We start from the raw sequence: 27963 nt of genomic DNA on the forward strand, positions 1-27963 counted from the left end.
CCTCAAAGGGGCATGAACCTTATTTCTAGAATGAAAATAGAAAATGTTTTTCAATTGCTTTAATCGATTTTGTCTGAGGTCTAACAGATGGACACACAAAACGCATTTAAGACTTGAAGCTGACCACCTGGAAGACCTTGGGAAGGGAGTGAAGAACTCTCTGATAATTCATTTCTACAAGCCTCATAAAGAAACAGAGGCATTATCAATCCAGACAATCATAACTAACAATGGAAGACGCAGAAATGGCATCGTATCTTTCTATTTACAAGCAAAGCACAACTGAAATTTTACCATCATAAAACAAAGAAGAACGCTTACTGGCAATCAGTTATTGTGTTCTCACTCTGACAGACTGGATGGATGTGAACCTATATACAAAGAATCTTCTTTTCATCCTTTTGAACTAGGAGTAGTGCTGCTATACAGTGTCTGTCTAGGACTGTTTTAGACCAACAGTATCCATTTAACCCTAAGAAAATTGCAAAGCGGATAGTGACCACTCTTCCCTTTCCAGTCTTCTGTTCTCACCCATATTTCTTTTTTCCTTAGCAACTGAAATAATAACAAAGGAGTTGTTTTGTACCTGTCCCATTGCTACCCTCTCTGTTAAGGCCATAAGTGAAGAATCCAGTGTAACTTCCTATAGCAAACCCCAGAACAATCCACTAGCATATTCTTATGCTTTTTTTAAAAAGCATTACCACCAGAAACTAGGAAAAGAGTAGCAGCTTTCTCCTAGGCAAAACTTGCATAAAAGCGCTGAAATATAACCGCAGAAAAAAATGACAAAACTTACATTTGTCAAGGAGAAGGCAGACCTGTACTGGTAAACTGAACACGACCAGAGCATGTGCTCAAGATGCTGAAAGGTCATTGCTCATATGATTAAATTTTTGGAACGGCCTTTGGCACGATTCACAACTACGCTTTCCCAGAGAATTCCCAGATGGCATTTCTCAGGTAATGTTTCCAAAAAGCAGCAGAGATGAAACCATGCCATTTTGGCATACTTCTCTGGCACAGTCCCTGGGCATTATGCCACCAGGGTCACACCTGCACACTCTCATGTTAGCTCCCCAGCAATGTAGAAGGGATGGCACTCTGATATTAAAAAATGTCCCCTTTCTAAGATCTCTCTTTTTTCCAGGAAAGAGGTATGTTTACTATCACCCAAAACAAGCTGGGGAAGATGAAAGAGGGATTGGACTCCGACTGAATCATCTCCACTAGCTATGCTGAGCTTGTGTTTGGAAACGACCACGCAGCCACTACCATATACAGGGGTAAATTTAAAAGTCAAAGCTGCCTTACTCAGAGCACAAGACTGACAAAGTCATTAGTTCAGCATAATTGGAGTAAGTTTACACCATACCTCTCACACAGTCAGAGGCATACTGAGGCTATAGTTCTGCCTCCCCCTCTCCTTGTCTGACTGAAGCATTTTTGAATCTGAAGATGAGTGCAGAGGTGCTGAGATGAGCCCCCCCGGCTCCGTATAAGCATCTCCGCAGCACTCTGGCATCTAGCCAGGCAGAAGAAACTATCTGTTGCTGAGCAGACATCCAATTGGATCACTGGTCTGCTCTTGCCACGTACAAGGGCCAGGAGGATATACACTCAGCCCTTCTCAAAGTTTTTTTCATATATTTAAATATAACATTTATATAAATAAAGCTTGCACATAGTTCATATTTGTGTTATAGTTTTTTAAAAAGAAGTCACTAAAACTACCGGCTGGTAAGATAAGAGTTTGTGTCAGGATGGCACCTGTAAGAAGTACGGATGGTGAGAGCTTTGTGAGTTTGTGTGACAAGGGAATGTATTTTGTAAAAATCCATCTCTAAAGTCTGAAGGGAGAAAATGAAGAGATGTCATTGAGAAGCATAATAGATATATAGAGAGACAGAACAGGAGCTGTGGAAAACCACTAGAAATCAGACAGAGAGAGTTTAAAGTGCAGTCCTTGGGAGAAAGAGGAGGGACTGTGGGTACCTGCTAGAAGTAGACTGGCAGTGTGTGGTACAAACAGGGGACTTAGAGGCAAGAAAGACCCAGAGAGCTCTGAAAGAGCAGGACTGTTTGCAAATATTGTGGAAGCAAGGATGGTAGGAGAGAATCAGAAACTATATTGTGGCAGTTCCTGGTCCCTGAGGCATCTTCAGCACTGTGGGGCAATACGACTTCTCACCATATGGTCTGTTTATTGGTGCAAGTAACCTCCAACATAACTCCATCTGCCGTAGACTTGCCAACCCTAAACCTGTTGCCTACTGACCAGTAAGAGCCCATAATAGTAAGGCTACAGAGTTGGCAACCATCTTCTCCAAGGTGACAGGCTTGTAGAATGTGGTACTTTGGTGCTGGATGGCAAGTGCTAGGTTATGTGGAAAGGGAAAGTGGGCTCCATCCAAAGGTTCAGAGCCTTATGCATATCAGAGTACAAACTCCCCTGTGACGAGTAGTTTGGCCTCAATCTCATTTCCAGGACCACCACCTAAGCTCTGCTTCCTGCCTTTGACTTGAGCTGAAATGCCTGCACACCATCAATACCTCCTTTCTCTACATAGTTCACTACCAGAACTAGGTACCTGACCCTACACGGTGTGAAGACTATCAGCTCTTCTAGCTGCAGTTTGAAGGCAAAGGTCCCCAGCATGGTGCTGAGAAGATATCAAAAGCTGTCTGCTATAAGAAGTGGGGCTTCAGGTACCTGAACATTCTGAAATGGATTGGTAGCAGCTGCAAACAACATTTAACTGTCTCTGTATAATTAGTTATACAGGGACTGTAAATCTAAAGCATAGGCCATAGGGCTTTTTCTTATATACCGGAAAGCATAACAAAGTGCTATTCATCAGGAAGATGAAAGTGAGAAAGGCATGTATGATAGCCAAACATGTAGATGAGTAGGCACCAACATTCTTTTCCATTATCTTTGCTACCTAAACTGCTGGTGGCAGAAGGACACTCTCACAAGTTTCCTAGTGTAGATATCGGCTAAACCATACCATTTGCCTGCTGCGACAGAGTGTGCACCCTGGCATGTTCAGTTTACCAATACAGTTATAGACAAAGGGCCCAATTGCCTTTCCCTCCTCTGCAGAAGGAACCCTAAGAAAAATGGAAAAATTAGCATTTTTATATGAGTTGCCTCTTAACCGATATGGTCTCTGAAGAGATGATGTGGTACGGGAAGAGCGATGGACTTCAGACACCATCCCAATACACACAAGTGACTGAAGCAGGGCAGTCATCTTAGTCCATTAGTCTCTTTAATCCTTTTTAAAGGATCCAGTACGTTAAAAATGTGAGCAAAATTTCAGTTCTGCACCCTTCAGAGTGCAGAATTCTCCCAATTTAAGAGAGAATATGGTCACAGCCCTCCAATACACTTCATAGAAAGACAGAAAGAAAGAAAGAGAAACAGCATAAGCACATTGCGTGAGTTACAGAAGAAAGCAGCCACGACAGCACAGGCCCCAAGGAAGAATTGAGTGGAACAGAGTCACAGGTGGAAGAGACCTGGTGGTACCCCCTTGCTGGCCTCCCTACATCCACAGTGCATGGCTACACATAACGGATCTGAACCACCCCATAAAGAAGCACAGTGAACATTTTGACAAAGTGCAACACACAGATAGAGAGAACCTACAGTTATCTTATCTTGGCCTCGCTTTTGATCGTCCTTTCACCGCATTTTCTCTGCAGTAAACAATACCAGCAAAGCCATCCAATTTTCTTGCAATAACATTTCCAAGAGGATCTCAGGGGGGGCAAATTCTTTCAGTCATGTGTGTTGTTGAGTGCAACAGCCGTCTTTATTTGTGCTATACCACAGGGCAGATGGCCTTTTTCCAAATCACCCCATATGTATTTGACAAATCATGGAGACATTCCTCACATGCCATGAAAAGTAAGTAAGGACTTAGCATATTGAGTACAACTTTGCATCTTATTTTTCACAGTAAAAGGGTTTACCCTGCACTTTTATAGGTTCTCATCTAATACAGTTTTCTATAATCAGAAATTTTTGCTGCTGCCCAGAACATTTGGGTTTTAATCTAGGACAAAAATTGTTACTGGAATGCTATCTTATCAGTGGAGTTATTTATACAGTGGTCTGTACTTATCCAGGGCAAAAGACAGATAGCAAACTAAGAAGAAAAAGCAGCCTAGAAAAATATTCATCAATAGAAAATTATCTATGGCCTTACAGAGGATAAACATGGAATAGAAGGTCAATGAAGTGATAATTTACACCAATGAAAGATAAACCCCATTGAGAATACAAAAGTATGAAGTTTCTGTAAACCATATCTAATGCTTACAAGTCCCTCAAACGTTTTCCCTCATATAAAACAAAATAGTTCTATCACTGTCTGCAACAGCATGTAGTCTAGCTATTTCCAGTAATAGCAATCATGCTACCAAGGGCAAATGTTGAATGAGACATGAAAATCTGGCCATGGTTCTTGGCTTGCATGAAAGCTGAATGGCAGCATATATTTGGCTGCGATTTCTACACAGTATGCCAGATCCCTAGAACAGATTCAGAACTGATTTGAAGGGAAAAGAATTGTACAGATGTGCAACAGCTTGATGTCATATGACAACATATGGCATCCCAATGTGATGATCTTTATAATTATTCTGCCACTGGTCTTCACCTTCTGTGTTTCACAGAGCACATTAAGGGGGGGGACAAATTGTTTATCCAAATAAAAAAATAAAGTTGGAGGCCAACCAAAAAGATTTATGAAATCTTCTTTGATTCATTGATTTGCTAACTAAACAGCTTCTAAATAAATCTTTTTTAAAAATTTGCACTGAAATGTATTTCAACTTACATTTACACAAATTTTAAGAAAATCATCAAAACTACAATGAACTAAAAGAAAAATTTATTTTCCAGTCTAAGTAAAAGAAAGCATGTTTTCTAGGCCTATTTTCTCCAGTTCATCTATCCTTTCAGATATGATCTTTATGATCGAAATTGCACCCTGCAATGCCTATTTCTCTCTGCTGACTAAATAAAACGTTGAGATATTTCTGCCTCTATTTGCTGAAATTAATTTCTTTTCAACTTACAAATACAGATAAGTTACCAAAAAAAGATACCATCACACTAGTAAAAGTAAGAAAGTAGTCTTTTCTTGATATACAAATGATTAGAGAGGTTTTAGCTTTAATAAATATATAGCATATATTTTTACATACTATACATATTAAATATCATACCTTGGAACATTTAAGCATCTCATAGCAGAAATAATGGTATGTTTAATCTGACCTGGACCTCAACTCCATGACTCCATGGATGAGTTCAGAGTACAAGTGTTCATTCTGTCAGATGTCAGCTGCATGCCTATAACCATATTAACATATCACTGAGCATAAACTAAGATATACTGCCTTTCTTTTGGGCTGTATTAACTCAGGAGCAGGTCTGCAGTAATGCTGCTGGCAGATCAAAGCTTGACTTTGTCCAGCTCAATTTCAAACCTAGGTAAAGGAAAACAAGCCTGTTCACATTTGTCCATGTGCACATTTTCTCTGGATCTTAGGATATATTATATTTTAAAAGCTAAAAGACCAATTGATTTCTAATCAATGGCATTCCTCCTATCTGTAAAATGTTACTCAAGATGAATAACCCTGGCAGTGTTTTCATATTAACCTCTTCAAGAAAATGATATTTTTTAATAGTTTTTGTATCTATATTTTTCTCCAGAAACATTGCTGGTTTTAACAAATAATATGAAAAAGGACAAAATCCTTGCCTGAAGGAGAAAGCAATTTAAAGTTAATGGTGTTTTAAAAAATATGGGTGATTTTCTTACAAGACACAGAGGAAATATTTTCCAATAATATTTGTTGTTGAGCTACTTGGGTCTGGGGTCTTTATGTCATCATATTGTTTATATTTCTTCAGAGCAACAAAATAATTTACTGCTGCTTGTATACCTCCATGTTTGTGTGTGCACATACTCTGTGATTTTATGTAATTTTCTGTGTAGTCAACTTTCTTACAGCTTTACAAAACTGTAATCGATTTTCTTACAGTTACGATTTTTCAGACACAAATGGAACTCACAGATGAGACAGTCACAAACAAGCAATGGTTACTGATAGTTACCTTCCTCAAATATAATTAAAATTACTGATGACATACTAATTTCACACATCTCCATGTCTTCAAGTGTCAGCTCTGCTCTGTATCCTTAGTGGTGTGACTGCTCATTTATGTTGATATTGTGGATTACGTCCTCTCTTCAAAGCTTTATAGCCAAAGTGAGGCTAAAGGGCACTTGCTTGAGTGAGAATGTACAAGGTATATGATGTGTACATTTGCTCAAAATTAGGAGTTATCTTGCCTTCAGGGCATTTTATAAACTGACGCTGGCCGCAGAGAGAATTAGGTACAACTGTGGTGGGTTGACCCTGGCTGGACACCAGGTGCCCACCAAAGCCACTCTATCATTCCACCTCCTCAGCTGGACAGGGGGGAGAAGGCTTGTGTGTCGAGATAAATACAGGGAGAGATCATTCAGCAATTACCATCACAGGCAAAACAGACTCAACTTGAGGAAAATTAATTTAATTTATTACCAATCCAGAGTAGGGTAATGAGAAATAAAAAATAAATCTTAAAACACCTCGCCCGCACCCCTCCCTTCTTGCTGGGCTCAACTTCACTCCTGATTTCTCTACCTCCTCCCCCTGAGCAGCACAGGGGGATGGGGAATAGGGGTTATGGTCAGTTCATCACATGTTGTTTCTGTCACTCCTTCCCTCTCAGGGAGAGGACTCCTCACACTCTTCCCCAGCTCCAGCGTGGGGTCCCTCCCACAGGAGACAGTCCTCCACAAACTTCTCCAACATGAGTCCTTCCCACGGGCTACAGTTCTTCACTAATTGCTCCAGTGTGGGTCCCTTTCACAGGGTGCAGTCCTTCAGGAACAGACTGCTCCAGTGTGGGTCCCCCACAAGGTCAAAATTCCTGACAACATATATATATATATATATATGTACACTGTGTTTAATGTCTGCAGGCTGGATTTAGACTTCAGCTTCAGAGGACAGGATATGGCTGCAAATAAACCTTTACTGACCATACTTAATTTTTCAGGACAAGGACAGACAAAAGTAAACCTCCTGACTGACAATCCTTGAGTAAGATATCAAGTCCTTACTGGAAAGCATGGATGTACCTTAGCTTCTCCGTGAAATTATTATGATTTTTCTTGGTTTTGAATAGAAAAAAAACAAGTGTATTCCCTCATCCCCTTTGCTCTCACTCATGTCAACCAAGAACCACGTAAAATGAAGCATTTCAGGGTAAAATCTTTGTGTGGCAAATGCCATCTATGGGAAACTTTAATCCAAATGGATACTTTTTGGTAACATTAGAAGCAGCAGAAAAGAACACATTTGAATAGAAAAATGTCAAGTAAACTAAAGTATAGGCAAAGTGACATCTCAACCTATATCCACAATCATCCAAAGAACAAAGGACTCCCACACAGTTGTGTATCACGCAGTCTTTCATTAGAAGCTCATTTAGTGAACAACATATCTAATTACGCTTGGATGTGGGAGCCCAGGGTACACACAATGGTAATAATGTATATAAATAACAGCTCACAAGGTCAGAAAAATAATCTGAAAGCTCTGGTAAGTTTGAATCAGCCACCTTCCTTTGGTGGTGCTTTAGCAGGGGGGTTGAACTAGATGATCTCCAGAGGTCCCTTCTAACCCCTACCATTCTGTGATTCTTTGATAGGTTTTTGCTGTGAACTGTATTTGAAACTGCCATACACAGATGAGCCAATGGCCTTTTGCAAGTCATGACACTGTCATCTTTTGCAAGTATGACACTGGTGGGCAAGATTACTGAATAAGAGAGTGCTGACAGTTCGCCCTTTATGGATAAGTAAAACTTTAAGGTCTTGTAACACACCTTTTTTTTTTCTCATGCAGAGGCAAAACCAGTGTAAATTCAGGAAGGTTCATTGTAATTGGAAATGTTATGTTTCAGACTGCAACCAGTGCAAAAGCAAGAGTTCTGTATCATCACCTTGCTACACATATAAAATGTGATGGAGGAAAAGTAGCATTAGAGTTAAGATTTGATTGAAAGAAGGAGTTAAAATATGAGGGCTTTTTTTTCCATCTTTGCCACATAGCCCAGTCTGACACTGGCAGAAGTGGAAATGCAAGGAAGAGTGTAAGAACAGGATAAACATTTTGCAACACTTCCCTGAATATTATAAAAGTCTTCAAAATTTGAAGGTCATTCTCCTGAAACCACATGCAAATTCTTCATATGCAGTAACTCTCAATGGATTTCCTTCCCATAAACACCTCTTTGAACCAGTGTAACTACCATGTAACCAAATTGTGAGAGTAATCAGGTTCTTAGATCAATACATTATCTAAATTGACTGTAAATATACCACATGCTCATGATGGAAAATATCACCTGATTTCTAAAAATCTGATCTTTTGTTTCTCTATTTCTCTGTAACTCTTAAAGTGTGTTCTGAGGTTAAATTAATTTGCATTTCTTAATGATTTAATGTCTGAAAATTGAAGGTGCTATAAAAGTAAAGATTTTTTTTCCTAATTGGTTGAACATAAGAAAAAAGAACCTCAAAAATTTGTCCCTACATTTTAAATTGTGCAAATTACCTTTTAAAATAATTGGGATAATATAAAATAGCATATATTTAGTAGTATACTAAAACATATTAAGACTTGAACATACTCTATAAGGCAGCAAAAGGGTACCTTTCTTTTGAATTTGCCCATCAGGAAATTCAAAGAATGAAACCCAAATCCGCACCATTCCATACTGATATTTGAGTAATTTGTTTTGTCTGTGATTCACAGCAGCATGGAAAGTCATTTGTGAGATCTGGTCTTCTTTCAGCCTCTAAGAAGGAAAAGAAAAGCTTATTATTTTCCTCCTAGAAAACAAAAAAAAATCGCATGCTATGACTCATTTCAGTTAGTCGTTACTATCTGTGATTATAGAGTGCTAAAATATGCTTGTAATTAACAAAAAGGTTCTATAAATCTATGACTATTACAAATTTTATAAAAACCCCACTTCAGTGAAAGACTTAGTGTAACAGATGATACTGAATGCCTACCACATTTCAGTCCTTTCCATTACTTTTACTGATTCAGTAGATAACTCACACTCACTCTACTGTACAGAATTGGGATGCACATATATAGTTTCTTAGTAAGTTGCCTAACAAATTTTCATTAGCACATAAAGAAATTATGCATTAGCTAATGATAAAGACAGAAACCTTATATTAAATCCGGACAAGTGATAAAATAAATGCTATTGTTGTAAAGCTGTTATTCAAAGGCTTAATGTTATTTTATGTGATAAGTTGAAGGCATTTTTGTGTGTTATTCAGAACAGATATACATTGCAGTGATGTATCTGGTCAAAAATGTAAAAGTTAGATGCTTCTGCAAAGACTTTGAAACATTTTGATTTTTAATTTTCTGCTTTTCTTATTTTTAAATATTTATGATGTTAACTGAATTTAAAAATCAGTCTAAAAAGTGAAAATCCATTTTTCTTTGAAGTTTATCCTCCATGTCCCCTCCACTGACTGAACCAAAAGAACCATAGTAGCATTTTTTTTAATTTTTAGAAACCTTTATATGGCTCAGAGGTTAGACATAATATTTTCATAGACCTGAGAGGAAAAGGAGCCAGAGAACATAATTCTTAAAATAAAGCAAAGGAAAAGGGTTCTAAAAAGTGTACTTGCACACACAGTAATCTCATAGTGAAAGTAGCGTGAGTTTATGTATTTTTAAGTTACAACACATTGCAAATTACAATCAAAACAAAAAAGTAAACAGCTCAGTTCATGTTACAAGTTAATAATGACTTCAGATGTTTTTTAAGACATGAGAGGCATTGCCCATGTATTCATGGTTTTTTTTATGGTAAGGTTATTGGAAAGATATGTGAACGAATGCATTTCAAAAATCTGTTTTCTTTCACTCATGGAATATAAGGTTTGCTACATGATGAATTTCTTGTGAAGTCATTCAGCACAAAACTGTTCTGGTCATCAGATAGAAGTGCGTGAGAAGGATTACTACAGTGAGATACGGATATTATTATCTTTAATGTTATCTGTTAATAATGGTACCTAATGGTTTGTGCAGATTTTTGTCATCACGCAGGAGAGCCAGATTTGATTCTGATCTCTCATTCTCTTATGAGAATCAACCTGAACATGTTAGGTCTTAAACAACTGAAGTGTTTGGCTTAATATCAAGTGCACGGCTAACTCCATTAAAGCAAAGGTTAATTGGCATGCCTGCTATTACAAATATACCGTGGAATCATGACAAACTGGTAAAGGTATTAGCAAAAAGTGCATTGTTTTATAAGGGCCTATGAGACATTTAAGGATGCAACGCACAAAACTTTTACCTCCTGACACTTCCCCTTCCCACCCCCCCTTTTCCCTCCCCCATTTTCCCATCAAATAGAGAACCAACGAAATTAAGATTTTGGTCCTTACTTTAGGGCACTGATCTAGTGCTAATCAAGTTTTTCCAGGGCAAATACAAAAAGAAGCAATTATGTGATCACTGTAATGGATATTGCAAAATCATATCATACTAGAACTCATTTGAATATCGTTTTACAAGGACTGTGTAAGAGTAGAGTGTATGCTCACTATATGTAGAAGACTAAGTTGTGTTTTCCTGAATTAATTCCGGGCAAAGATTCTCGTACAATATTTTCACCCTGTGACTGTTTCCTTGAATAGGGTGTTAAGCCTCAATAGAGAAGACTTGTTCAATCACAAAGTCCCAAAACATATAAACTGCACACAACTAGGCTGAAAAAAACCACTTTGCAAAGAGCATATAGAAGATGCTGCCATGAGTTTATGTCTGTCCATGGAGCCAATGTATTAATACTCTGTGGTAACCACATGAAGTAGGACAGGGATTAAAATCAGTCACTGTACTGGAGTACAAAATGGCATTTTACTATTAATAACATAGAAGGAAATAGTCGAATTCCCCCATGCTCACTCAGAAACAACATGGAAAAACTTCATTTCAAGATGTGCTAACTTCTCAACCTCATGAACTTTTCAAGATGCCTTTTACTCTCAATGCTCCATGAATACATTCTTGTCTTGAGAGGGAATGGAGAGAGGCATTTTACATTGCATTACAGCACATGAAGTGGTAGTGTGAGCGAAAGTTTAATGCTGCAGTTTGTTTTCTTTTTTACAAGCTATGTAACCCTTATTTCCAAATGAGTTACCTAAATTCAAGCTTAATTGTCTTTTACAAAACACCAAATGAGACACAAAGGTCTGAGGTCAAGGGCTGGATTTTTTTCCATTCAGAATTTCTATTTTTTTTCCTCACATATACCTTTTTCTTTTTTTTTTACAGTGATGGACAAAAAGTGACTCTCACATCTAATCCTCTTGAGGATGGCAACGTTTCTGGAGAATGTGTTTCCAACCAAGTAGCTTTGCAAGTGTGATTCTTGGAAATGCCAGCACCGAGTCAAGATATTTTAGACTTATCCACAGACTTTAGCAACGTGTCAACCACTCCTTTTACTTTGATTCATCAGATAAGGAACTGAGAAGAAATCAGACTGTCTTGGAAATCTTTTGAGCCTGCCTCTGATGTTAGGAGCTGGTATTGAACTCCTGGCCTGAATCAAGCAGTGTGGCCTGCTATAAACGCTGACAAGTCGTTTCTAGGATTTCACCTTCCTCATGTTTTGTCAGACTATCTGTTTAAATCAAAATTTATTATAGCACTGGCAGTCTCTCAGAACATGTAACACAATCATGATTCTGACACAACTTTTCAGAATTAAAAGAAATCTAAAGGTAGGGCTGGGATGAGTTGCAGCACTGTCCAACCATATATTTCTTCACATATCTTGAATTTTTATCAGGCCATTGAAACAAGTTTTATGTTACTGGGGTGTAGTGAAAAAATAGGTACAACAAGGATCTGTTTCTAACTGTTTAGGAGACTTACTTGCATGCTCCCAGTGTCTTAAACTTCAGAAGTTTATTATCCTGTTTTCTAGTTCATCCTTCCCTGGACGCCAAATCTTGATGCTGCACAGTAAACCACATCTCATTCCCTCAAAATAGGTTTTTTCAATGTCTATTTATTGATCAATCTGTGATTTTTTTTTATCCCTTTAATCCTCATGACAACATCTGGCTGCAACACTTTTATTTGCTTCATGAAATAATGGGTAACGATTAGAAGACATGGTAACTGTACATTAAGGAAACATAAAATCACATCTAGTAAAAGTGATTTAAGATATTCATCTAGAAACCTAAGGAGAATCCTGTTCTCTGGGTAGAGGCCAAACAGTTATAGACAGAACATTGACTGGAACTTGTAGAGACCGAAAAAAATACTTTTTATGATAAAGGGTCGGGTAAAGGTTAAGTGATGTAAATGTTACAGCTCATGCTTGATAACACAAAACAGAGATCCCTGGCATATTCACAAACTCTTCCACGGCTTGTTAGAAATGTTTGCTCTGCAGGTGCTTTTTTTACAGTTTTAACTGCTCAAAATGAAGCCTCTCTTTCCCAGGGTGTTCTAAAAATGTTGTAATTGTTGACATTACTATGTGAGGCAGAGAAGAAAATATGGGGCCATAGGAGTCTAATAATGATGAAAATTGTTATTTGTAGTATGAACATTTGGTGTCAGATCCACTTAGGATCATCACATATTTTTCCCCAACAGACTAATGCACAGATGAGAATGCAAATTATTTTTCAGCAGGTATTTGTAAGTTCCATCATGACTATCCTGTCACTTTGAACGATGAGAAAAGAGCAAGGAAATTTTCAGAGCTTCTTTTTTTTTGATATAGGTGTCAATGTAAGTAAGAATATACAAAAGAAAAGTAAAGGAATACACCTCAGCAAGAGGTTTGTGTAAGCACATGAAAGTATGGATGCTTATCTGACCGTTATCTAAATCTACAAAGATGTCTGAAACCTGAGGGAAATCAGGCAAAGCCAGACAGTTGAGGAGATTCTAGAACTAGAACTGTCTGCTACTTACTGTGAGTGAGAACAGGTCATATCAGTTATTGATTAAGTTATTACTGGATTAATATCACTGCAAGGTACTTCTTTCAAAAGGAGCTAGAGAAGCTAGGAGGCTAACTCCCATCTTTCAAATAGGGGTAGGCTTCTCATATCGCTTTGTGCCCTTCATTTTCACTGAAAATATAGTTTAATTCTAAAAATTATACAAAGGCAGGAAATTATTAAAGAAATATTTCCATGCTGTGCTACACAAGTCTGAGACTGCTGAAATTTCCTGTCAGAAAGCAGGGGAATCCCAGCCTTGGGATTCACTTAAGAGGAAGAAAAGTCAGGCTTCTTTTTCCACACTGCTTGATTCAGGCTGGGAGTTCAATACCAGTTCCTAACATGCAACTGCTTTTCTTTGCCACATTGCTGCTGGGCTGTTCTCAGGCAAATCATTCTCTGGATTTGACCAGAAATTGCATTTTTAATGTGAGACAACTTTTCTGGCAATTGCTGAAGCCAGCACATTTACATAAAAATTCAAGTTACAAAACGGAACTGATTTTTGGCAAAAATATTCACAATGCACTGTGATGGGCATAGGACCAGATGCAAGGAACATATCATGTCTGCTATTTCACAGAAGCTACCAGTTCTTTCCTTTTTCTCTCTGCAGCACAGCACTTCTGCCATCTGTTCTAGTCATTAGTGCAAAGACAGCACCAACACGTTCAATTACTGTGTTCTCTCTAACCTTTTGAAATAAGCTGTAATCACCTATAAAATGTGAAAATGTGAAAAGTCCTCACCCTGTCTTCTCTTACAGACATTTGATTAGAGCATTGAACAGGACACGATTCAGGCGTTATCAGAAGCGCACTTCTTCCTGGATCCCTCTCTCAGGCATAAATTGCATGTTTAACATCAGCTTCCCCACCCTGCGTCATATTATCCTCCTCCTGCCGAGCTGGTTCCCCTTGCCTCACTTCCCCTTCCACTTCTTCATCTATCCACAGCTCTGACTGACAGCTCTATGACACTACATTGTACCATCAGGCTTCTCCAACCTTTTGATTGTGCCAAGCAGACAGAAATCTGGCTGCTTTCGCGTGGTCTAACAACTCTTCCTCTTCTGTTTGGCTTTTGTACAATATGATTTCCTTCCACCTTCTTCCTCAGCGTATTTATCCTATATGATATTTTTGAGTCACAGGAGTGACTGAACTGAATGAGAAGGGCATATGATGGAAGTCTGGCCAGCTCCTAAATACTAATACTCTCAAATACTGTAACTTGATTCAATAATACAATTGTTTCCGTGGTTCCTGAGAGTTCTGAATTGTTTGTACATATTAGGTGGTGTCACAGCAAAACTTAAAAAGATCTTGGGAATTCCTGGTAATTTTTGCAGTGCAACACACTTTGAATATATAGAAAAGTCAGACAGCATGTTTGAGCTTAAGTGGTTGATAAGAAGATCTTATTCAACTAACATTGTACAGAAAAGTCTGTGAATGTATTTTCCATAAAAGCTTTGACAGTCATAAAGAATCTAAGGAGAGTTATTCACTTCACAGAGACCCCTGCAGAAGATAGCATTTTTTCCTTCTGCTTTGCTTTGCAGAAAGAAACCACATTGCAATGAAAAAGCTAGTTAGACACACAGAGGAGAAGAACCAGATTGTTTTTCAGAGCCTGCCTGCTAAGAATGGATTTTCTCCAAGGACCTCATTCTAAGCCAAACTGAGAAGAAAAGTCAATACATATAATAAACTATAATTGGACTAATTTTACTACAATTCTCTCTTGAGCTAAAGAAAGAATACGATTCCAATGTGTTAATCACTGGAAAAAAAATCAGTCTCATTACTGAAAGATTAAAGAGGAGGTTATTAATTTTTTTTAGGATAGTTGGTATTATTTTGGAATTCATTTTCTTTATCAAATCTGTTGGAGTGTGAAGATGAATGCGATTTTGTTTATAAGGTATACCTGCTACAATTCTTATCCAGGTATTACAATATTACAGTGTGATAACAACCCTATCTTCTATCTTAGGTCTTTCAGCTTTTCGTCATAAAGAGTCCTTTAAAATTTATCTGCAAAGTCTTGTTGGCTTATTGCCAATTTTTTACTTCATCATTGGCTTTCCTTCCCTATCTCTCTTATTCTTCAAACACATGCACATTCTTTGAGGAGTTAGCCCCCTTCATCTATTCCAGGCATGTGATCTTAAAACTCCACTGGTTTCCATTTTAACTGTCAGTGATGGCAGTTTCAACTGTCTACTTGTTTGCTTCCTCCAGAATTATCTCTAGTCTTGTATGCAATCGATACTTGCAAAAATCCCAAACAAACAAAAAAACAACCCATACAATTAAAATCTATCAAGCCTCAAAGTCCTCTAAAACTTTCCTTTCCAAGGATGTTAGAAAAACTTTTTAGATGTTAGAAAACATAAGTGTTTGATAACGACTAGACATTAAAGAGCTTAGGTTGTTGCTTTGAATGGTAATATAAGCACTCTTTGAATAGCCTGTGATGCATTGCTGAAACTTCAGATTCTGCAACAGATACTGCTTTGTGATATCATGCCTGTTATTCAGCGCACCTGAAGCTTTTGCTGTTAAAATACAGCTGTCATTACATTTTATACCTACAGCTCTGTCTTTCCCTGGTTCTCCTTACTATTTATGAGAATAAGATCAGCATGAAAAAAATGATCACCTACTAAATTTCTTCACTTCTTTCCAAGATCACAAGTGAGATTTTAAAATCCACAGATCAAAAATTAGGCTGGTGGGGAAATCATAGAATTTCAGATTATGCAGGAATCAAAGGCATATTTTGATATAATGTTTAATTGCAGCATCACAAGGACACCGTTTTATGCTGCGTGCTGTTCAAATCCTTCTGTTCTCCTGGAGCCTCATATGATGGCTACCAATGAGAATCCAACAGCACTGATGTAATAGGGATGCTATCCAGAGATCTAGCCCCATCTGTTTTGGAATATAAAATATATTACACAAATTCAGGAGATGTAAAAGTGATCTGTTCTTGTTTGAATTCCTCTTTGGATATGCTCAATCCTAGAGAACTTTGATTTTATCTTTTAAGGCACATTTTAAACATGATAATTTGACTTTCTAGCACATATTCCGTGTGAAACTCAGGGAACTGTACTTCACTAGCTACAGTATCACATTAAAGACTGGTTAGAAAAGGAGAAAATTAGGCAACATGTAGTCAAAAGTAAATAAAAACTTAAGCACAGGGATGTAAAATATTCTGATTACAGTAAACTGTTCTCATTTTGCGAGGAAGACTGTTATGGGAAATACTGGTGTAAAAGCTCTTGTGTTCTTTGGTGTCTCATTCCGAAAAATATGATGCAATTTGTAGAAATCAAATCAGTTAAGATTTTAGATATGTCTCTAGCCTCAGCAGTTTCTCACTACTTTAACAGTCTGCATTCTACATGGAGCTAAGCCATGATATTTCAAAGATGCAGGAATTGCTGCAATAGTTATTCAGGGTATTATTCATTAGGGTGTTATGTAAACCCAGATGAAATTCCCTGCCTGAGGTAACAGCAGATACCTTGCTGTTTTCAGAAAGTCAAACAAACATTTCTGAAGTACAACTTGTGCTTATATTAGAAAGAGACAAATTCATGAAGATTTCTCTTGAGCTGAGCCATCATTCTTATAATCCTCTTCCCTCCGGTTACATCTAAAGTACACATACGTTTTGACAAGACTTAGTTTGTTCTTCTGTTGTGATGAGAAATGTCAGATTCTGTCTGGAAATTAGATGGAGTCAAAATGTATTTGGGTTTCTATTTCTCTGAATGTTTAATCTTTTCCTGGGCAAAATTTTTTCCAGGTATAATTTGGGGATTTGGATAATATATGGCAGAGATTTCAACATATATTCATATCTACAGAAGGGGCATCACATGTTGAGAAATTCTTTACATTTGGCTAGCAAGAATCCAAAAATCAACTTCACAGCTCATGCCCTTAGCCCTGGCGTAGACCCCTTAAAGAAAAGCAGCTGGCTTTGCAACGTTGAAAAGTATGGTATTGCTGTGAATTATTTTGTAATCTAGATCAAAGTTTAGAACAGGCATCTGACCCAGAAGAAGGGGGAAAAAGTTTCCTTTTTAGGGAGCTAAGTATACCAACCAAAACCTTGCAAAAAAGAGAGACGTCCCCCTAAGTCAATAGTAGCTTTGAGCTGATAGGCATTAGTGAATTTTGTCTACCCTTGCCAAATCCCAGGACAAGTGTCTCCTTAGTAAATTGCTAGCCAGCCCCACAAAGTGACAGCCATTCACTGAGCCTGAAGAGCAGAAAGGACAGTCTACAGATTAATCTGTTCTGGGGATGTTGAATTTACTGAGAATCCACAGTAGTTCCAGCCTTCCCTGGATGCTACCGCTGACTCACTGCTCAGCAGACCAGCAGGAACCAGTTCTCCAGAGACCACAGGCAAATGGCTAAGGCTCACCCTGGCAAAATTCCCAGGCATTTAAAGGAGATACACTCTTAAAATATAATCCTTATCTAGAGAAACATTATTTGGAGAGATGTTCTCTAGATAGAATTGTGGCTTCCCTAGCAGCAGATCACAAAATTCTTAAGTTTCACTTCATCTACAAAATTCAGATAATACTCCTTATTTGCCACATCTTCTCAAAGAACATCTGCCCTGTTGAATATACAGCCCCAATGGTATAGCAAAGGGAAAAAAAAAAAACTAGGCAGAGTTTAAACACTCATAATTTAGGCAATACGCGGTTCAGCTATACCTCACTGCCAAGACTGGGTACATTTTACCTACTTTTTCATTTAGCATACCATACTGTAAAGAACATTATCCCCAGTAGGAAGAGAATTAATTTCTTTGTCTATAAGAGCAATTTAGTGCTCTAAACTCTTCCCAAGACGCAAACAAATCCATGTGAATGTCTCAAAATCATAAGCATGACCTTGTTGTCATGAGTCAGATACAGATTAGGCAGATCACATTAATCAAATAACCTTGGATATCTGTTTTCTGAATTATGGCATGAGCATTACTGAAACATATTAGTTGGCAATATGTCTAATTTTAGTGCTTTTATTCTCTTCATTTCATTGCATTGTGCTTCCACATATACTCCAATAAGTCATTTGCAGGGAAGGACCTAATTTTAAAAGTTCAAGGTGATCAACAAGTAGGTTTTGAAATCTATGTGGATCTCAAATATCCAAACATAATTCCCATGATGCATTTATGCCACATAAGCAGCAGTGTTAGGTGTTGATTAGATTTGGTTGAGAAGTCCCAATACTGCCATATAGAGTGATGTCAAGCAGCTTAACTCCCCCAGTAGGCAAGCCAAGAACAGAGTTCAGCTCTCCTGGGATGCAGCTCAATGACATGATCATTAGGTAATGTGCCTTGGTTTTCTGTTAGTAAATTACAGCTTTCGTATAACCCTATTCACAACAAATTTTCCCCCAGGGTGATTTAATATTAGCCACATTGCCAGTAGGACTTAAAGCAGGTATATGTGCAAATCTAGCTTCAACCTAATCTGAACCTAGTTTCAAAGACAACTTTTTAATTAAAAAATCCAGGAATTATAAAATTTCCCAAGTAAAATATTTGGGAAGTAATTATTATTTATATTTTTAATCTTAAAGCTTTTAGAATGATTTATTTTTTAAAATCTATTTAATGAAAAGCCTTGTAATCAACCTGTGCTATCAAGAAGACAGGCTATGTCACATGAAGTCATTTGACTGTCTGTAGCTGTTAACAATAGGAAATGTCAACTTAAACATATTTTTCTGCCTTAAATCTGCCAGACGCCAAAATGTGCTTAAATAAAATGAAAGCTCTGAAAAGGTAACATTGAATTCCCAAACCCAACTTACTTTCACTGAAGATCTGGGAAAGACATGCAGTGTACATAAATGCACTAACTGACATTGAGAGATACCAAAAATAGCCTCATCATACTCATCATATCTGATTTTTTAAAATGAATACTTTTTCATAAAAATAATTCAAGTCTTCTCCAGCTCAGGCCGTACTGTGCTAATAACATTCCACATAGGAAGTTGACTGGTTTTTGATCTCCTCAGTTTTACAATGACAAGGCATAACCTCTAGGATACATTGCAGTTATGGAAAAGCAATCTGCTCCCTCCAAAGCATATGAAAGCCATTAAGAAGCAGACAGAAGATAGTTTCGTATGATAGGGAGATCTTTTGTACCAGGTGGAAAATTTTCTTAAATCACTGAAGTTAGTATGCCAGATGCATTTACACTACCTTAGCAAAGCTGCCTAAAGCAGGCTCTGCAACAGGGCGTGGACATACCTGTTCACCAATACTTCTATGTTGTCTTTGTTAAAATTTGAATTTATGTGTATTTTAAAGGAATGGTAGGTATGATGCTAGTCATGCAAGTGAAGGACATTACAACCTTTCCATAAACCACCACAGAATTTAGATACAAACTCAATTTAGAAACAAAACCATAAACTTCCTATGGCCTCCCCAGACACTACAGCTCCTCAGAGCACCATAATGAAGAAGATTTGAGCTAGGACCTACTCTACTAATCACAGGCCCTGTAATATTCAAGGATACATACACTTATGACACTATACAGTCTGCTTCTGTTCTGAGCTTTTAAAAATATTTTTGCCCAGGTCTTACCTGATCAACACCTCTTCTTTGCAGAGCCATGCTCATAGTTCCCTTTTCCCTTGTAGACCACTTGGTAATATCTGCAGCACAGGTAAATTAAACATCCACTCTTTTTCCGTCTTCCTGAGCTTCCCTCTCACTTCCTAAGACTTCTACATGTTCTCAAGAATTCTTGCGCTTGAAACTTATTTCCTTTGGAACGGCAATCACAGCCATTTCCTCATAGCCATCCTTCCCCTAACATTGCCAGATATGACAAAAATGTAACATTCAGCAGCAGTCATTAATTTAATTAGCTTAGCAAACTCTGAGTCTCAGGCCTCTACAATGTTACTTCATCTGATTGCTAAATTTCATCCTTGGTCCTTTCAAGCAATAACTTCTATTCTAAAAAAAAAAACAGGGTTGGCAAAATATTTTCCATTTTTAATATTAATTCTGCTCACTGCCTGGCTTTCACATATTTGTTTTGGTTTTGCTGTTTGTTCATTATTTCTTGCTTACCGACATGAACTTATAACCTTCTACAAAATCTGAGAGGAAAAAGAAAAAAATACATAAAGAAAAAATAATTCCTATTTTTTTAATCACAGCTAAAAATATTCCATTTTTCAGCTAAATTATTTTTTCTATAGGTCCAGATTTTCAGGCTGAAATAACCAACAACTACTGATCAAAATTTGTTTTCAACAAGAAATTTTACCACTATGAACTTTTGCTTGCATTTGGAGTAAAAAAAAAAAAAAAAAAAAAGTCCAAATGTTAAGTATTTTCCATAGGTCAGAAATTTTATTTCCCAGCCATTTTCCCCCATGCATGCATTTAAGCATTTATAGTCATTAAAGTTTAGAGAATTTTAGAGTCATTAAAAGTTTGCTTGATTTGTTAAGGAACATGAAAGTGTATGCTTGCACTACCACTTCAGCAGGAGAAATCACTTTGCTTATTTATATCTCTCTTCTTACTAATGGGATTTAGTAAGGGTCTGCCTGGACATGAGCAATTCCCCCATTGAGAGGTGAATGCATTAAAGGTTCTGGGCTTAGAAAAAAGCTAAATGTGAAATTCAATTCCTTTTATTTGATTGGTGAAATATACATCATGAAGCCTTTTTAATATTTCCTGAAAACTTTTAAAACTGAAACCCTCTGGGTGAGGGAAGGAAGTGCTGCTGGGCAGGGGTACAATTCTTGCAAGTGGTAGAAATGATAAGGCTGGTTTGCAAACCTTAAGATTGAAAGTAAACAAAATATTCTAAGGAGGGCAAAGAACCAAAAAAGCTTCCCAAGCGGCTCCTATAATTTGTAGAACACTGTTTTCTTTACCTCCAACTTGGCCCACAATCACATTCATTTGACTGTTAAGACAACTTCATCAAGGAATGCTAATTTGAAGACACTGGATGCTACTGTCCAGGCCGGAAAGACATCCACAGAGGCAGCTCAGGAAACATAGCTAGGATACTAACATAAAGAGGAACATGCCAGGCATTTAATAAATAAATAAAGTAGAAGAAATAAAACGTCCCTTGAAAGACAACACAAGGGTATCGGATTTAGTGAACAACTGTACCAGTCAGACAACAATTCCAGGAAAGCATGGCTCAAACTGTATTTCCTATTATGCAAGAACAGGTGCAATTATAAATAAACAGTACTTCTCCCCATAGTGATTAAAACATTTGTTTTTCTATTACAAAGCCAAAGAAAGTAAACAGACCCATTTTTAATGTAGTACATAGATATGACTTTACAGTGCCAAAAAAACTTGCAGTTTCCTTTTAAAATCACAAATGTACGACAGAACAGATGCAAATTTCACTATGATTTGTCAAAAATAGTTTGAGCCACAAACGTTGAGGGAAAAAAAAGTATTTTTTCACAGCTTTTAATGGCAGTGTTGTCCTGTGTACACAGCTGGCTGAATAATGAACTGTACTTGTGAATAATTACCCCATCGTTGATTGGGTTTTTTGCCTTTTTTTTCCCAGCAGCCCAAATTCCCTCTAATGAACTTCTGATTCAGCTTGAAATAGAAAAAGCAATGTGAATGGTTTTCCAGATGGAATGTGAGGATATGGACTGGTGCTGAAAGAACCCCAAATGTCTCAACACACGCTTACAGGAGAGAAGCTCTTACCCTCTGAGAATACTGAACAGGGGTTTGAGCAAGAAGGAAATTTTTGTCCAGATGGAAACATTCATGCAATTTTTAAATTACGCTGTTCTTTCCTGCAAGATAATTCAAGGCTATTTACTACTGGACAAAACCAACGCATTTAGTCCTGAATCAGAAAGCTATCACAAAGATGTGCAGTTAGTTTCTGCAGCAGAAAAAAGCCCTACTAACTTGCCTATAGGTAAAACAGGCAAGAAGAAAACTTCATTGATTTTTCTGGCCTGTAAGTTTTTGGTAGTTGATTACCTATGTCATTATTCTTCCATTGAGGTATTCATACTTTGTTTTCCTGTGCAGCCTAATGGCCTCTGTGGTTCCTGTTCTGAGGGTGTCACTATGCACTAACAGGAGGTGGTAGAACGTCTAACTTCAGAAGTTGAGGACTCTGCTAAGCATTTGCATTTGGCAGATGGAGGTTGACTTTTCTGAGTCCTTATGCACATGTTTGTGAAATCTACATAACAACAGTTATATTGAGCTTTACAAGTATCAGGTTGCCAATGGTATGATCCCAGCATGTTCATTTGCATATTCCTATACTATTTTTGAGCTACATAACTACTGAGCTACCTATGGTATTGGTTAGAAACTGACTGGAGAGACAGTACAGAGAAAAGCTAAGCAGCGACACTTTACTTCTCTATATACCCATCCTAGTACTGAGTATTAACAGGACTCTATTTGTGAAAGCCTTAATTACGCTCATCTCTTTACTAGCCTTTGGCAAACTAAGGAGACCTAACATAAACAACTGGAAAAGAATTCTGCAACAACCCCAGGATACAGCAGTCATTACTGAGTGTTAATGCACTGGCGACCTTGCAGTGCATATGCTTACAATCAATGTTATGCAATTACGCAAAGTCTTGCTTGCTTTTCCCTTATTAGTTAAAGCGTTTTCACTTTGATGTGGTTTCAAGACTTCTGACAGTAAATTAGTAGATGTACTTGATTTCTCATTTTTTAAAATGTCATTAAGCTGATTTTTTCACAAAATAACCTAGAAAATACAATGCCAGTTTTTTACACTAGGTGATCTCAGTTCTTGGCTAAGGCCAGTAATATACCACAAACCAACCCATTACACAGAAGTGAATAAGGATAAAGGAAGCTTTCTTTGATCTGCATTTTATTCACGTGGTGTTTAGCTGTTAGAACTTCTAGAAAATCCTCCCTTATTACCCTTTATCTCCCCACTTAGCTGTGAATAGCAGGATGTTAAGGGCAAACAGGGTAAGAGTTAACACGTGGTTCTGCATCAGGCAGATATCATTAAGATGTAATCACAGAATCACAGAATTGTAGGGTTGGAAGGGACCTCTGGAGATCATCTAGTCCAACCCCCCTGCCAGAGCAGGGTCACCTAGAACAGGTCACACAGGAACACGTCCAGGCGGATTTTGAATGTCTCCAGAGTTGGAGACTCCACCACCTCTCTGGGCAGCCTGTTCCAGTGCTCTGCCACCCTCAAAGTAAGGAAGTTCCTCCTCATGTTTAGGTGGGACTTCCTATGCTCAAGTTTGTGCCTGTTACCCCTTGTCCTGTTGCCGGGCACCACTGAAAAGAGCCTGGTCCCATCCTCCTGACACCCACCCTTTAAGTATTTATAAGTGTTGATAAGGTCCCCCCTCAGCCATCTTTTTTCCAAACTAAAATGACCCAAATCCCTCAGCCTTTCTTCATGAGAGAGGTGTTCCTCTCTTATGAATGAGGGTTGGGGTTCATACACTAAGGGCTGGTGAGCTACGCTTATTGCTGAATCCTGAAGGCTCCTCAAATTTTTGTGATGAATAAAGCTATCAAAGGACTTTTTGCTAATTTTCTGATCAATTTCTATTAACATATGTTTATGATGAAGATTATACTTCTGCATGTCAGGACCTGAAAAGATACATATATTACTGGATCGTGTAGACCATTAAAGCCAGTGTCAGTAAACACCAATTGTATCTGAGGGATATAGTATATATTTGTGCCCTATAGTTTTTCCTAGTCTATGTTGATTGGCAGCAAGAAAAAAAGATAATCTAGATTTCACTTGTTCATAATCAGTTCAGTGTCTACATTTTAGAAAATTGTTATAAAGAAAACACCAGCACGCCCATCAAACTTTGATTAGATGTTAGATAAACTTTACAGGAGACAAGTCTTCAGAGATACATTACCGAGATGTTTGAGAAGACATCTTATTGGAAATGTCAGAGGGGCTGGTTTTTTTGTTTGTTTAGTTGTTTTTTAACTGTAAAAAGGGTGACTTTCTTACATTACAAAATACTTCATTCATGTAAATTCCAGATACTTTGTTTAGCATGGGGGGAGGTGGAGGAGGCAGGAGGTGGGGATATTGAGATTAGGCTTGACAATTTGTTTCTTTTTATTTAAACAACGGCACCAATTTATTAATTCATGCTAGTGTAATTCCACTGACATCAGTGCAGCTATTCTCAAACAGCAAGGTGCCAATCACGTTCTAAAATACTATCAACTCTCCCATATATGGAAGAATGGTTTGTTGGGTTATGCTGCAAAAAGGAATAACCCCAGTAATATACAAGTACTACAGACATAATGGGAAAGCATGTTACAAATGATCCCCATGTGGTAATTCACTGGTGTTTATTAGTTTGGACTTATTATATAGCCGAGATAATGGCTCCTTTCAGATTCCCATGAATGCCTCTGTCGCCTCTTTCTCCGTGTTCTTGGTCTGAGGTGGGCTTCTTAGCTCAGGTGCAGCCCCAAACTTCTGGGCCCAATTTCCCATATCTAAACGAATATATTCTCCTGACATCTGGAGTATTAAAAGGTAATGTAGTGATAACTACAGCATACTGATAAGTCCATGCTAAATCCAAACAGTCTTCACATGCAGTGACACAGGGGTGTCCCCACACCCTCCACAGAATGTCTAACCCTTGTAGCATGGTTCAGAAATGCTCAAGCTGCTAATTTAGACCTAATAGGACTTAATAAGCTTCAGCTTTGTTCTGTGCAATACCACATAAGCTGCTTTTGGAATTTGCTGGTGCTGGAAACAATATACCCGCTGCTATGAAGGACCATGCCTAAATTAATAAGCCAACCTAAACTTAATCTGTCTCTGCCTGGAGCCATCTTGGATTTTTCTGCACATATAAACAATCTATACCTCATTTAAGCAGTTCAATGATAATGGAGATTACACATTACATACTGTCATACATTACATGAGGATATCTAGGTACTAAAAATATTGGCACTGCGTGAGATTTTATATAATCTAGGAGATTTTATTCAAATATCATTTTACTGGACTGGGATTCAAGTGGACTTTTTTTACCATTGAAAAATTGCAGCACTGAGTCAAACAGATTACATTTAGCTGTATTTTCAGAGGTGACATAGAATTGCTTTCTTTCACAATTCACAATCATTTACACAGAAATCCTTTGCTTTGTCTATGTCTCTCTTTGGGGCACAGTCTCTCACTATGCATGGAGGATGTTTATACTGCACAGAGGATCCATTCCTTCACTCATGTATATTATGACACTCAGACAGAAAGATGAAAAGCACTGAAAGGAAAAGAAAGATTATTAATTTATTCTAGACTTAACAGTGGTGTTGCCTCCAGCAAAGATGCATTTCTAATACTAAAGGGTAAATGTTTCATTGTAAATAGTTCCTTATCTCAAGTCATCATTTGGATATACAGTCACAACTCCACCTGAAGTACTTGAGCAGTGCACACACGTGTTTTCCTCTGAATTCAGGTCATTTGCTCCTTTTTCAGCTCTGTCTCATGCTGAAAGACAAGTTTGAGAGTTTATAGCGAACAGAAATTGACATTCCTCCATTTTCTGTGACCTGCCTTTTCAATATGAAAACGAAGATCAAACAAATATTTCAGACTCTCTTTTCCCTCCAAGAGATAATTTGGCTCACCTGGCCGAATCAGTTTATATAACAAGCCTTTGTGGTATATGATAGTGGCTTATTTTCTTTGGAATGAGGATATGAAAAAGCATTTTTAGAAAGAGCTGAGGTTAAGATCTTTTTATTCAAGTAAATATTGAACACATTCCTAAGAACAGCCCTTCAGATCTGGAATTTGTTCAAGAACAGTTACTTAACAGTCTGAAGAACAAATATCTCTTAAGTTTTGATTTTGTAAGAAAAATGTCAAGAGGCAGATTGGACCTTAATCATATGATAGCGAATGCTTTGGGATTGGTTTTTTTAGGGTTTTCTGGTGAAGGAAGAAATACCTAGGGTGAAGAAGAATACTTAGCAGAAGTTAAATAAACCAGAAGTGACATCCATTACTCAGATGCTCTTTTTTGGTTATGTTTCTATAAAAAACAGTAATCAAAGAGGAGCTCAAACTGAAATTCTTGTTCAGAGCAACATAGAGGCAAGGGAACACCAAGTCCTGAGATTCCCAGTAGGATTCAGAGACCACACTTCTACTGAGTGCAGCTGGAGTTTTGTGCGAGAATTCTTTTGCTCTTTGCTTTCAGACAAGCTCATCTCTGGATCTAAATTTCACTGCTGCCTGAAAGATCTGGTCAACCTGCTGAATACTGGACAGACTACTGAACCCAGATTCCAGCTCTGCAATTCAACTCTGCCGCTAAAACAAATGAAGCAAACCAAATATACGAACACACCAGTGTACAACTGTATGTTCCTTCTAGAAAACAAATTACACTTCCACAAAAACAATCTTTTGCATGTGTTGCATCTCACCGTTCTCAAAATCCCCACCTGTACCTTTTCCAACCTACTTTTTTTGCCTCCCTCAGCACCAAAGACTCCCCCAATTTTTTCTGTAGCAAGTACACACAGTCAACAAGACCTGACAGCATTAAACGCTAGTATCTAAATGGTATTTGCTAAATACAACGGTATGTGCCAGCACAATTCAGCATACAAATCCAATGACATCTCACCCAGTATGCATTTCTATAAGTGTCCTTCTTTCAATCAATGAGGTTAGATAGTTAGTACTAAGATCACTTGTATTGTACATGGTACAGCCACAGACAAAATTAAATACCTGAAGCAAAAAATAGTCAAGATCTTTCTCCTCTGTAGTCAGTACAGTGACTAGTTCATGCTGCTCTTTCAATGACCATCAAATAGAGAGGAAGGACTGAGGGAGCTCAAGTCAGACTAAGACTGAGAGCACTCAAGTCAGACTACACCGCTTGAGTTTTTCATCATGTTCCAAAACAGCAGGCAAGTGCTTTCCAAGCTGCTGAAAGAAACAGGGGTCTAGCCTTCCTCAGCCTTTTCTGTAGACTAGGTCTTTGGCCTCCTCACTCACTAGTCTCCTGCGAACCTGAGGGCCTAACCCAGAGGACATAAGTTTCACAAAGCAACAAGGGTCCTTAAACATAGTGTGGCTAGAGTGAACACCTCAGTCATCCTGAGAAACCTTCCCTTTGGCAGAGGAAGAGGCTGGCCTGTCTCCACAGTCATTAGGCTCTACTAGAATGGGATAGAGGCACGCAGATAACTGACTACAGTAAGCTGGGATGCCCTCACTAAGAATGAGTAGCTGGTGCTGCACACAAGCATTTTCTAGAAGAAGCAAAGTACTTCTCTAAGGTGATACTTCTAAGATCAGTGCAGCAGCAACAGAGACACCAGTGAAAGAGATCCCAGGAGCGGAAAAGGTCTCTTCAGTTCTTTAGGTGTCAAAACCAAGCACATTTATTTGAAGTTAGTTTGTCTCAAAGATGCAGAATAGAAAAAGCACTGTTCTGTGTTTTTATATGATCTTTAAATAAAACTGTGATTCATTAGTGCTGTTTTAAATTGAAGATAGGAAAGTTGGCAGACAAACACACACTAGTTTTATAAAGTGAGTTGCAATGTAAAGCAAGTGAGAAATCCTCTACCACTACATGGCGCACAGAGAGGGCCTGAAGAAAATCAGTTCTAATCACAGCAGGTCCTAAAACAAGTGCTTCTCTTACAGTTAATTTCC

The 27963-nt window shown here is 37.9% G+C and overlaps 1 long non-coding RNA gene across 5 annotated transcripts in view; it reads right to left on the bottom strand.

The window, feature by feature from the left end:
- The window catches only part of LOC128905773 (uncharacterized), a 156207-nt gene that overhangs the window by 73712 nt on the left and 54532 nt on the right, over positions 1–27963 (bottom strand). Inside the window, exon 1 of one of the 5 annotated variants that reach the window (XR_008464977.1) lies at positions 8794–8913. The exons of the other annotated variants lie outside the window; for them this stretch is intronic. This is a non-coding gene — a long non-coding RNA (uncharacterized LOC128905773). Of the gene's footprint in view, positions 1–8793; positions 8914–27963 lie in introns of those variants that run through there. 5 annotated transcript variants of the gene reach the window in all.

The sequence above is a fragment of the Rissa tridactyla genome, chromosome 2 (genome assembly GCF_028500815.1).
Source record: "Rissa tridactyla isolate bRisTri1 chromosome 2, bRisTri1.patW.cur.20221130, whole genome shotgun sequence".
NCBI classification, from domain to species: domain Eukaryota; kingdom Metazoa; phylum Chordata; class Aves; order Charadriiformes; family Laridae; genus Rissa; species Rissa tridactyla.